The following is a 12,547-nucleotide window of genomic DNA, read 5'->3' on the forward strand; positions in this document are numbered from 1 at the left end:
GACTGACTCTTCTTACTGACTATGTTTGGAACCATTCCTGTGACACTAGTTATAGATTCCGATGCCTCACTTCAGGTTTTCTGTATCCCTCTGATATTCTTATTGACGATGAAACACAGATATTGCATCGGAATTAAATAGAAAAGGCACAATGCCGACTTAAGTACAAAAAGACTGACTCTTCCTACTGGCTATGTTTTGAACCATTCCTCTGACACTAGTTACGGATACCGATGCTTCACTTCAGGTGTACTGTATCCTTCTGACCTTCTTTTTGACGATGAAACACAGAAATTGCATCGGAATTAAATACAAAAGGCACAATGCCGACTTAAGTACAAGAAGACTGACTCTCCCTACTGTCAATGATTTGATCGATTCCTGTGACATTAGTTATTGATTCCGATGCTACACTTCAGGTTTACTGTATCCTTTGGACCTTCTAATTGGCGACGAAATGCAGAAATAGCTTCGGAATTAAATACAAAAGGCACAATGCCGACTTAAGTACAAGAAGACTGACACTACTTACTGACTGTTTTGAACTATTCCTGTGACACTTGTTATAGATTCCATGGCTTCACTTCAGGTTTACTGTATCCCTCTGATCTTCTTTTTGACGATGAAACACAGAAATTGCATTGGAATTAAATACAAATGGCACAATGCTGACTTAAGTACAAGAAGACTGACTCTTCGCACTGACTATGTTTTGAACCATTCCTGTGACACTAGTTATAGATTACGATGATTCACTTCTGGTTTACTGTATCCCTTGGACCTTCTTATTGACGATGAAATACAGAAATTGCATCGGAAAAAATAGAAAAGGCACAATGCCGACTTAAGTACAAGAAGACTGATTCTTCTTACTGACTATGCTTGGAACCATTCCTGTGACAGTAGTTATAAATTCCGATGTTTCACTTCAGGTTTACTGTATCCCTGTGACCTTTTTATTGACGACGAAACACAGAAATTGCATCGGAATTAAATAGAGAAGGCACAATGCCGACTTAAGTACAAGAAGACTGACTCTTCCTACTGGCTATGCTTTGAACCATTCCTGTGACACTAGTTACGGATTCCGATGCTTCACTTCAGGTTTACTGTATCCCTCTGACCTTCTTTTTGACGATGAAAGACAGAAATTGCATCGGAATTAAATACAAAAGGCACAATGCCGACTTAAGTACAAGAAGACGGACTCTTCTTACTGACTATGTTTTGAACCATTCCTGTGTCACTAGATACAGATTCCGATGCTTCACTTCAGGTTTTCTGTATCCCTCTGACCTTCGTTTTGACGATGAAACACAGAAATTGCATCGGAATTAAATACAAAAGGCACAATGCTCACTTAAGTACATGAAGACTGACTCTTCCTACTGTCTATGTTTTGAACGATTCCTGTGACATTAGTTATTGATTCCGATGCTTCACTTCTGGTTTACTGGATCCTTTGGACCTTCTAATTGGCGACGAAATGCAGAAATAGCTTCGGATTTAAATACAAAAGGCACAATGCCGACTTAAGTACAAGAAGACTGACTCTTCTTACTGACTCCTTTGAACCATTCCTGTGACACTTGTTATAGATTCCGTGGCTTCACTTCAGGTTTACTGTATCCCTCTGACCTTCTTATTGACCATGAAACACAGAAATAGCATCGGTATTAAGTACAAAAGGCACAATGCCGACTTAAGTACAAGTAGACTGGCTCTTCGTACTGACTATGCTTTGAACCATTCCTGTGACACTAGTTATATATTACGATGATTCACTTCAGGTTTACTGTATCCCTCTGACCTTCTTATTGACGATGAAACACAGATATTGCATCGGAATTAAATAGATAAGGTACAATGCCGACTTAAGTACAAGAAGACTGACTCTTCTTACTGACTATGTTTTGAACCATTCCTGTGACACTAGTTATAAATTCCGATGTTTCACTTCAGGTTTACTGTATCCCTGTGACCTTTTTATTGACGACGAAACACAGAAATTGCATCGGAATTAATAGAAAAGGCACAATGCCGACTTAAGTACAAGAAGACTGACTCTTCTTACTGTCTATGTTTTGAACCATTCCTGTGACACTAGTTATAGATTCCGATGCTTCACTTCAGGTTTACTGTATCCCTGGGACCTTCTTATTGACGATGAAACACAGACATTGCATCGGAATTACATAGAAAAGGCACAATGCCGACTTAAGTGCAAGAAGACTGACTCTTCTTTCTGTCTATGTTTTGAACCATTCCTGTGACGCTAGTTACAGATTCCGATGCTTCACTTCAGGGTTACTGTATCCCTCTGACATTCTTATTGACGATGAAACAGAGAAATTGCATCGGAAATAAATACAAAAGGCACAATGCCGACTTAAGTACAAAAAGACTGACTCTTCCTACTGTCTATGTTTTGAATCATTCCTGTGACACTAGTTATAGTTGCCGACTCTTCACTTCAGGTTTACTGCATACCTCTGACCTTCTTATTGTTGATGAAACATAGAAATTGCACCGGAAATAAATACAAAAGGCACAACGCCGACTTAAGTACAAGAAAACTGACTCTTCTTTACTGTCTATGTTTTCAACCATTTCTGTGACACTAGTTATATATTCCGATGCTTCACTTCTAGTTTACTGTATCCCTCTGACCTTCATATTGACGATGAAACACAGAAATTGCATCGGAGTTAAATACAAACGGAACAATGCCGACTTAAGTGCAAGAAAACTGACTCTTCTTACAGTCTATGCTTTGAACCATTCCTGTGACACTAGTTACAGATTCCGATGCTTCATTTCAAGTTTACTGTATTCCTCTGACCCTCTTAGTGACGATGAAAGACAGAAATTGCATCGGAATTAAATACAAAAGGCACAATGCCGACATAAGTACAAGAAAACTGACTCTTCTTACTGTCTATGTTTTGAACTATTCCTGTGACACTAGTTATAAATTCCGATGCATAACTTCAGGTTTACTGTATCCCTCTGACCGTCTTATTGACGATGAAACACAGAAATTGCATCGGAATTAAATACAAAAGGCACATTGCCGACTTAAGTACAAGGAAACTGACTCTTCTTACTGTCTATATTTTGAACTATTCATGTGAGACTAGTAATAGATTCCGATGCTTCACTTCAGGTTTACTGTATCCCTCTGACCTTCTTATTGACGATGAAACACAGAAATTGCATCGGAATTAAATACAAATGGCACAATGCCGACTTAAGTACAAGAAAACTGACTCTTCTTACTGTCTGTGTTTTGAACCATTCCTGTGACACCAGTTATAGATTCCGTTGCTTCGCATCCGGTTTACTGTATCCCTCTGTCCTTCTTATTGACGAGGAAACACAGAAATTGCATCGAAATTAAATACAAAAGGCACAATGCCGACTTAAGTACAAGAAAACTGACTCTCCTTACTGTCTATGTTTTGAACCATTCCAGTCACAATAGTTATAGATTCCGATGCTTCACTTCAGGTTTACTCTATCCCTCTGACCTTCTTATTGACGATGAAACACAGATATTCCATCGGAATTAAATACAAAAAGCACAATGCCGACTTAAGTACAAGAAAACTGACTCTTCTCACTGTCTAAGTTTTGAACCATTCCTGTGACACTAGATATAGTTTCCGATGCTTCACTTCAGCTTTACTGTATCCCTCTGACCTTCTTATTGAAGATGAAACACAGAGATAGCATCGGAATTAAATACAAAAGGCACAATGCCGACTTAAGTACAAGATAACTGACTCTTCTTACTGTCTATGTGTTGAACCATTCATGTGACACCAGTTATAGATTCCGATGCTCCACTTCATTTTTACTGTATCCCTCTGACCTTCTTATTGACGATGAAACACAGAAATTGCATCGGAATTAAATGCAAAATGCACAATGCCGACTTAAGTACAAGAAAACTGACTCTTCTTTACTGTATATTTTTTAACCATTCCTGTGACACTAGTTATATATTCCGATGCTTCACTTCTGGTTTACTGTATCCCTCTGACCTTCATATTGACGATGAAACACAGAAATTGCATCGGAGTTAAATACAAAAGGAACAAAGGCGACTTAAGTACAAGAAAACTGACTTTTCTTACAGTCTATGCTTTGAACCATTCCTGTGACACAAGTTATAGATTCCGATGCTTCACTTCAGGTTTACTGTATCCCTCTGACCTTCTTATTGACGATGAAACACAGATATTGCGTCGGAACTAAATACAAATGGCACAATGACGACTTAAGTACAAGAAAACTGACTCTTCTTACTGTCTATGTTTTGAACCATTCCTGTGACACCAGTTATAGATTCCGATGCTTCACTTCATTTTTACTGTATCCCTCTGACCTTCTTATTGACGATGAAACACAGATATTGCATCGGAATTAAATACAAAAGGCACAATGCCGACTTAAGTACAAAAAGACTGACTCTTCCTACTGGCTATGTTTTGAACCATTCCTGTGACACTAGTTACGGATTCCGATGCTTCACTTCAGGTTTACTGTATCCCTCCGACCTTTTTTTTGACGAAGAAACACAGAAATTGCATCGGAATAAAATACAAAAGGCACAATGCCGACTTAAGTACAAGAAGACTGACTCTTCTTACTGACTATGTTTTGAACCATTCCTGTGACGCTAGTTGCAGATTCCGATGCTTTACTTCAGGTTTCTGTATCCCTTGGACCTTCTTATTGACGATGAAACACAGATATTGCATCGGAATTAAATACAAAAGGCACAATGCCGACTTAAGTACAAGAAGACTGACTCTTACTACTGGCTATGATTTGAACCATTCCTGTGTCACTAGTTACAGATTCCGATGCTTCACTTCAGGTTTACTGTATCCCTCTGACCTTCTTTTTGACGATGAAACACAGAAATTGCATCGGAATGAAATACAAAAGGCACAATGCCGACTTAAGTACAAGAAGACTGACTCTTCCGACTGTCTATGTTTTGAACGATTCCTGTGACATTACTCATTGATTCCGATGCTTCACTTCAGGTTTGCTGTATCCTTTGGACCTTCTAATTGGCGACGAAATGCAGAAATTGCTTCGGAATTAAATACAAACGGCACAATGCCTACTTAAGTACAAGAAGACTGACTCTTATTACTGACTGCTTTAAACCATTCCTGTGACACTTGTTATCGATTCCGTGGCTTCACTTCAGGTTTACTGTATCCCTCTGACCTTTTATTTGACGATGAAACACAGAAATTGCACCGGAATTAAATACAAGTGGCACAATGCCGACTTAAGTACAAGAAGACTGGCTCTTCCTACTGTCTATGCTTTGAACGATTCCAGTGACTTTAATTATAGATTCCGATGCTTCACTTCAGGTTTACTGTATCCTATGGACCTTCTTATTGACGATGAAACACAGAAAATGCATCGGAATTAAATACAAAAGGCACAATGCCGACTTAAGTACAAGAAGACTAACCCTTCTTAATGTCTATGTTTTGAACCATTCCTGTGACACTAGTTATAGATTCCGATGCTTCACTTCAGGTTTACTGTATCCCTCTGACCTTCCTATTGACCATGATACACAGAAATAGCATCGGTATTAAATACAAAAGGCACAATGCCGACTTAAGTACAAGAAGACTGACTCTTCGTACTGACTATGTTTTGAACCATTCCTTTGACACTAGTTATAGATTACGATGTATCACTTCAGGTTTACTGTATCCCTCTGACCTTCCTATTGACCATGATACACAGAAATAGCATCGGTATTAAATACAAAAGGCACAATGCCGACTTAAGTACAAGAAGACTGACTCTTCGTACTGACTATGTTTTGAACCATTCCTTTGACACTAGTTATAGATTACGATGTATCACTTCAGGTTTACTGTATCCCTTGGACCTTCTTATCGACGACGAAACACATAAATTGCGTGGGAAAAAAATAGAAAAGGCACAATGCCGACTTAAGTACAAGATGACTGACTCTTCTTACTGACTATGTTTGGAACCATTCCTGTGACACTAGTTATAGATTCCGATGCCTCACTTCAGGATGTCTGTATTCCACTGACCTTCTTATTGACGATGAAACACAGATATTGCATCGGAATTAAATAGATAAGGCGCAATGCTGACTTAAGTACAAGAGGACTGACTCTTCTTACTGTCTATGATTTGAACTATTCCAGTGACACTAGTTATAGATTCCGAAGCTTCACTTCAGGTTTACTGTATCCCTTGGACCATCTTATCGACGATGAAACACAGAAATTGCATCGGAATTAAATAGAAAAGGCACAATGCCCACTTAAGTAGAAGAAGACTGACTCTTCTTTCAGTCTATGCTTTGAACCATTCCTGTGACGCTAGTTACAGATTCCGATGCTTCACTTCAGGGTTACTGTATATGTCTGACATTCTTATTGACGATGAAACACTGATATTGCATCGGAATTAAATAGAAAAGGTACAATGACGACTTAAGTACAAGAAGACTGACTCTTCCTACTGTCTATGTTTTGAACCATTCCTGTGACACTAGTTATAGATTCCGATGCTTCACTTCATGTTTACTGTATCCCTTGGACCTTCTTATTGACGATGAAACACAGAAATTGCATCGGAATTAAATACAAAAGGCACAATGCCGACATAACTACAAAAAGACTGACTCTTCCTACTGTCTATGTTTTTGAACGATTCCTGTGACATTAGATATAGATTCCTATGCTTCACTTCAGGTTTACTGTATCCCTCTGACCTTCTCATTGACAATAAAACACAGAAATTGCATCGGAATTAAATAGAAAAGGCACAATGCCGACTTAAGTACAAGCAGACTGACTCTTCTTTCTGTCTATGTTTTGAACCATTCCTGTGACGCTAGTTACAGATTCCGATGCTTCACTTCAGGGTTACTGTATCCCTCTGACATTCTTATTGACGATGAAACACTGATATTGCATCGGAATTAAATAGAAAAGGTACAATGCCGACTTAAGTACAAGAAGACTGACTCTTCCTACTGTCTATGTTTTGAACGATTCCTGTGACACTAGTTATAGATTCCGATGCTTCACTTCATGTTTACTGTATCCCTTGGACCTTCTTATTGACGATGAAACACAGAAATTGCATCAGAATCAAATACAAGAGGCACAATGCCGACTTAAGTACAAGAAGACTGACTCATCCTACTGTCTATGTTTTGAACGATTCCTGTGACATTAGTTATTGATTCCGATGCTTCACTTCAGGTTTACTGTATCCTTTGGACCTTCTAATTGGCGACGAAATGCTGAAATAGCTTCGGAATTAAATACAAAAGGCACAATGCCGACTTAAGTACAAGAAGACTGACTCTGCTTACTGACTGTTTTGAACCATTCCTGTGACACTTGTTATAGATTCCGTGGCTTCGTTTCAGGTTAACTGTATCCCTCTGACCTTCTTATTGACGATGAAACACAGAAATTGCATCGGAATTAAATACAAAAGGCACAATGCCGACTTAAGTACAAGAAGACTGACTCTTCCTACTGTCTATGTTTTGAACGATTCCTGTGACATTAATTATAGATTCCGATGCTTCACTTCAGGTTTACTGTATCCTATGGACCTTCTTATTGACGATGAAACACAGAAAATGCATCGGAATTAAATACAAAAAGCACAATGCCGACTTAAGTACAAGAAGACTGACTCTTCTTACTGTCTAAGTTTTGAACCAATCCTGTGACACTAGTTATAGATTTCGATGCTTCACTTCAGATTTACTGTATAACCTTGCACCTTCTTATTGACGATGAAACACAGATATTGCATCGGAATTAAGTACAAAAGGCACAATGCCGACTTAAGTACAAGAAGACTAACCCTTCTTAATGTCTATGTTTTGAACCATTCTTGTGACACTAGTTATAGATTCCGATGCTTCACTTCAGGTTTACTGTATCCCTCTGACCTTCTTATTGACCATGAAACACAGAAATAGCATCGGTATTAAATACAAAAGGCACAATGCCGACTTAAGTACAAGAAGACTGACTCTTCGTACTGACTATGTTTTGAACCATTCCTGTGACACTAGTTATACATTACGATGACTCACTTCAGGTTTACTGTATCCCTCTGACCTTGACGATGAAACACAGATATTGCATCGGAATTGAATAGATAAGGCACAATGCCGACTTAAGTACGAGAAGACTGACTCTTCTTACTGACTATGTTTTGAACCATTCCTGTGACACTAGTTATAAAATCCGATGTTTCACTTCAGGTTTACTGTATCCCTGTGACCTTTTTATTGACGACGAAACACAGAAATTGCATCGGAATTAATAGAAAAGGCAATATGCCGACTTAAGTACAAGAAGACTGACTCTTCTTACTGTCTATGTTTTGAACCATTCCTGTGACACTAGTTATAGATTCCGATGCTTCACTTCAGGTTTACTGTATCCCTGGGACCTTCTTATTGACGATGAAACACAGAAATTGCATCGGATTTACATAGAAAAGGCACAATGCCGACTTAAGTACAAGAAGACTGACTCTTATTTCTGTCTATGTTTTGAACCATTCCTGTGACGCTAGTTACAGATTCCGATGCTTCACTTCAGGGTTACTGTATCCCTCTGACATTCTTATTGACAATGAAACAGTGAAATTGCATCGGAATTAAATACAAAAGGCACAATGCCGACTTAAGTACAAAAAGACTGACTCTTCCTACTGTCTATGTTTTGAACGATTCCTGTGACATTAGTTATAGATTCCGACGCTTCACTTCAGGTTTACTGTGTCCTTTGGACCTTCTTATTGGCGACGAAGTACAGAAATTGCATCGGAATTAAATACAAAAGGGACAATGCCGACTTATGTACAAGAAGACTGACTCTTCTTACTGACTGTTTAGAACCATTCCTGTGACACTAGTTATAGATTCCGATGCTTCACTTCATGTTTACTGTATCCTTTGGTCCTTCTTATTGGCGACGAAATACAGAAATAGCTTCGGAATTAAATACAAAAGGCACAATGCCGACTTAAGTACAAGATGACTGACTCTTCCTACTGTCTATGTTTTGAACGATTCCTGTGACATTAGTTATTGATTCCGATGCTTCACTTCAAGTTTACTGTATCCTTTGGACCTTCTAATTGGCGACGAAATGCAGAAATAGCTTCGGAAATAAATACAAAAGGCACAATGCCGACTTAAGTACAAGAAGACTGAGTCTTCTTACTGACTGTTTTGAACCATTCCTGTGACACTTGTTATAGATTCCGTGGCTTCACTTCAGGTTTACTGTATCCCTCTGACCTTCGTTTCGACGATGAAAGACAGAAATTGCATCGGAAATAAATACAAAAGGCACAATGCCGACTTAAGTACAAGAAGACTGACTCTTCGTACTGACTATGTTTTGAACCATTCCTGTGACACTAGTTATAGATTACGATGATTCACTTCAGGTTTACTGTATCCCTTGGATCCTTCTTATTGACGATGAAACACAGAAATTGCATCGGAAAAAAATAGAAAAGGCACAATGCTGACTTAAGTACAAGAAGACTGATTCTTCTTACTGACTATGTTTGGGACCATTAATGTGACACTAGTTATTAATTCCAATGTTTCACTTCAGGTTTACTGTATCCCTGTGACCTTTTTATTGACGACGAAACACAGAAATTGCATCGGAATTAAATAGAAGAGGCACAATGCCGAATTAAGTACAAGAAGACTGACTCTTCCTACTGGCTATGTTTTGAACCATTCCTGTGACACTAGTTACGGATTCCGAAGCTTCACTTCAGGTTTACTGTATCCCTCTGACCTTCTTTTTGACGATGAAACACAGAAATTGCATCGGAATTAAATACAAAAGGCACAATGCCGACTTACGTACAAGAAGACTGACTCTTCTTACTGACTATTTTTTGAACCATTCCTGTGACGCTAGTTACAGATTCCGATGCTTTACTTCAGGTTTACTGTATCCCTTGGACCTTCTTATTGACGATGAAACACAGATATTGCATCGGAATTAAATACAAAAGGCACAATGCCGACTTAAGTACAAGAAGACTGACTCTTACTACTGTCTATGTTTTGAACCATTCCTGTGTCACTAGTTACAGATTCCGATGCTTCACTTCAGGTTAACTGTATCCCTCTGACCTTCTTTTTGACGATGAAACACAGAAATTGCATCGGAATTAAATATAAAAGGCACAATGCCGACTTAAGTACAAGAAGACTGACTCATCCTACTGTGTATGTTTTGAACGATTCCTGTGACATTAATTATTGATTCCGATGCTTCACTTCAGGTTTACTGTATCCTTTGGACCTTCTAATTGGCGACGAAATGCAGAAATAGCTTCGGAATTAAATACAAAAGGCACAATGCCGACTTAAGTACAAGAAGACTGAATCTGCTTACTGACTGTTTTGAACCATTCCTGTGACACTTGTTATAGATTCCGTGGCTTCACTTCAGGTTTACTGTATCCCTCTGACCTTCTTTTTGACGATGAAACACAGAAATTGCATCGGAATTAAATACAAAAGGCACAATGCCGACTTAAGTACAAGGAGACTGACTCTTCCTACTGTCTATGTTTTGAACGATTCCTGTGACATTAATTATAGATTCCGATGCTTCACTTCAGGTTTACTGTATCCTATGGACCTTCTTATTCACGATGAAACACAGAAAATGCATCGGAATTAAATACAAAAAGCACAATGACGACTTAAGTACAAGAAGACTGACTCTTCTTACTGTCTAAGTTTTGAACCAATCCTGTGACACTAGTTATAGATTTCGATGCTTCACTTCAGATTTACTGTATAACCTTGCACCTTCTTATTGACGATGAAAGACAGATATTGCATCGGAATTATGTACAAAAGGCACAATGCCGACTTAAGTACAAGAAGACTAACCCTTCTTAATGTCTATGTTTTGAACCGTTCCTGTGACACTAGTTATAGATTCCGTGGCTTCACTTCAGGTTTACTGTATCCCTCTGACCTTCTTTTTGACGATGAAACACAGAAATTTCATCGGACTTAAATACAAAAGGCACAATGCCGACTTAAGTACAAGAAGACTGACACTTCCTACTGTCTATGTTTTGAACGATTCCTGTGACATTAGTTATAGATTCCGACGCTTCACTTCAGCTTTACTGTGTCCTTTGGACCTTCTTATTGGCGACGAAGTACAGAAATTGCATCGGAATTAAATACAAAAGGGACAATGCCGACTTATGTACAAGAAGACTGACTCTTCTTACTGACTGTTTAGAACCATTCCTGTGACACTAGTTATAGATTCCGATGCTTCACTTCATGTTTACTGTATCCTTTGGTCCTTCTTATTGGCGACGAAATACAGAAATTGCATTGGAATTAAATACAAAGCTCACATTGCCGACATAAGTACAAGAAGGCTGACTCTTCTTACAGTCTATGATTTGAACCATTCCTGTGACACTAGTTATAGATTCCGATGCTTCACTTCGGGTTTACTGTATCTCTTGGACCTTCTTATTGACGATAAAACACAGAAAATGCATCGGAATTAAATACGAAAGGCACGATGCCGACTTAAGTACAAGAAGATTGACTCTTCTTACTGACTGCTTTGAACCATTCCTGTGACACTAGCTATAGATTCCGATGCTTCACTTCAGGTTTACTGTTTCCCTCGGACCTTCTTATTGACGATGAAACACAGAAATTGCATCGGAATTAAATACAAAAGGCACAATGCCGTCTTAAGTACAAGAAGACTGACTCTTCTTACTGTCTATGTTTTGACCTATTCCCGTGACACTAGTTATAGATTCCGATGCTTCACTTCAGGGTTACTGTATCCCTCTGACATTCTTATTGACGATGAGACACTGAAATTGCATCGGAAGTAAATAGAAAAGTTCCATTGCCGACTTAAGTACAATAAGACTGACTCTTCCTACTGTCAATGTTTTGAACGATTCCTGTGACATTAGTTATTGATTCCGATGCTTCACTTCAGGTTTACTGTATCCTTTGGACCTTCTAATTGGCGACGAAATGCAGAAATAGCTTCGGAATTAAATACAAAAGGCACAATGCCGACTTAAGTACAAGATGACTGACTCTTCTTACTGACTGTTTTGAGCCATTCCTGTGACACTTGTTATAGATTCAGTGGCTTCACTTCAGGTTTACTGTATCCCTCTGACCTTCTTTTTGGCGACGAAACACAGATATTGCATCGGAATTAAATACAAAAGGCACAATGCCGACTTAAGTACAAGAAGACCGACTCTTCGTACTGACTATGTTTTGAACCATTCCTGTGACACTAGTTATAGATTACGATGATTCACTTCAGGTTTACTGTATCCCTTGGAACTTCTTATTGACGATGAAACACAGAAATTGCATCGGAAAAAAATAGAAAAGGCACAATGCCGACTTACGTACAACAAGACTGATTCTTCTTAC

Source organism: Schistocerca americana, chromosome X, assembly GCF_021461395.2.
Source record: "Schistocerca americana isolate TAMUIC-IGC-003095 chromosome X, iqSchAmer2.1, whole genome shotgun sequence".
Classification (NCBI taxonomy): Eukaryota; Metazoa; Arthropoda; class Insecta; order Orthoptera; family Acrididae; genus Schistocerca; species Schistocerca americana.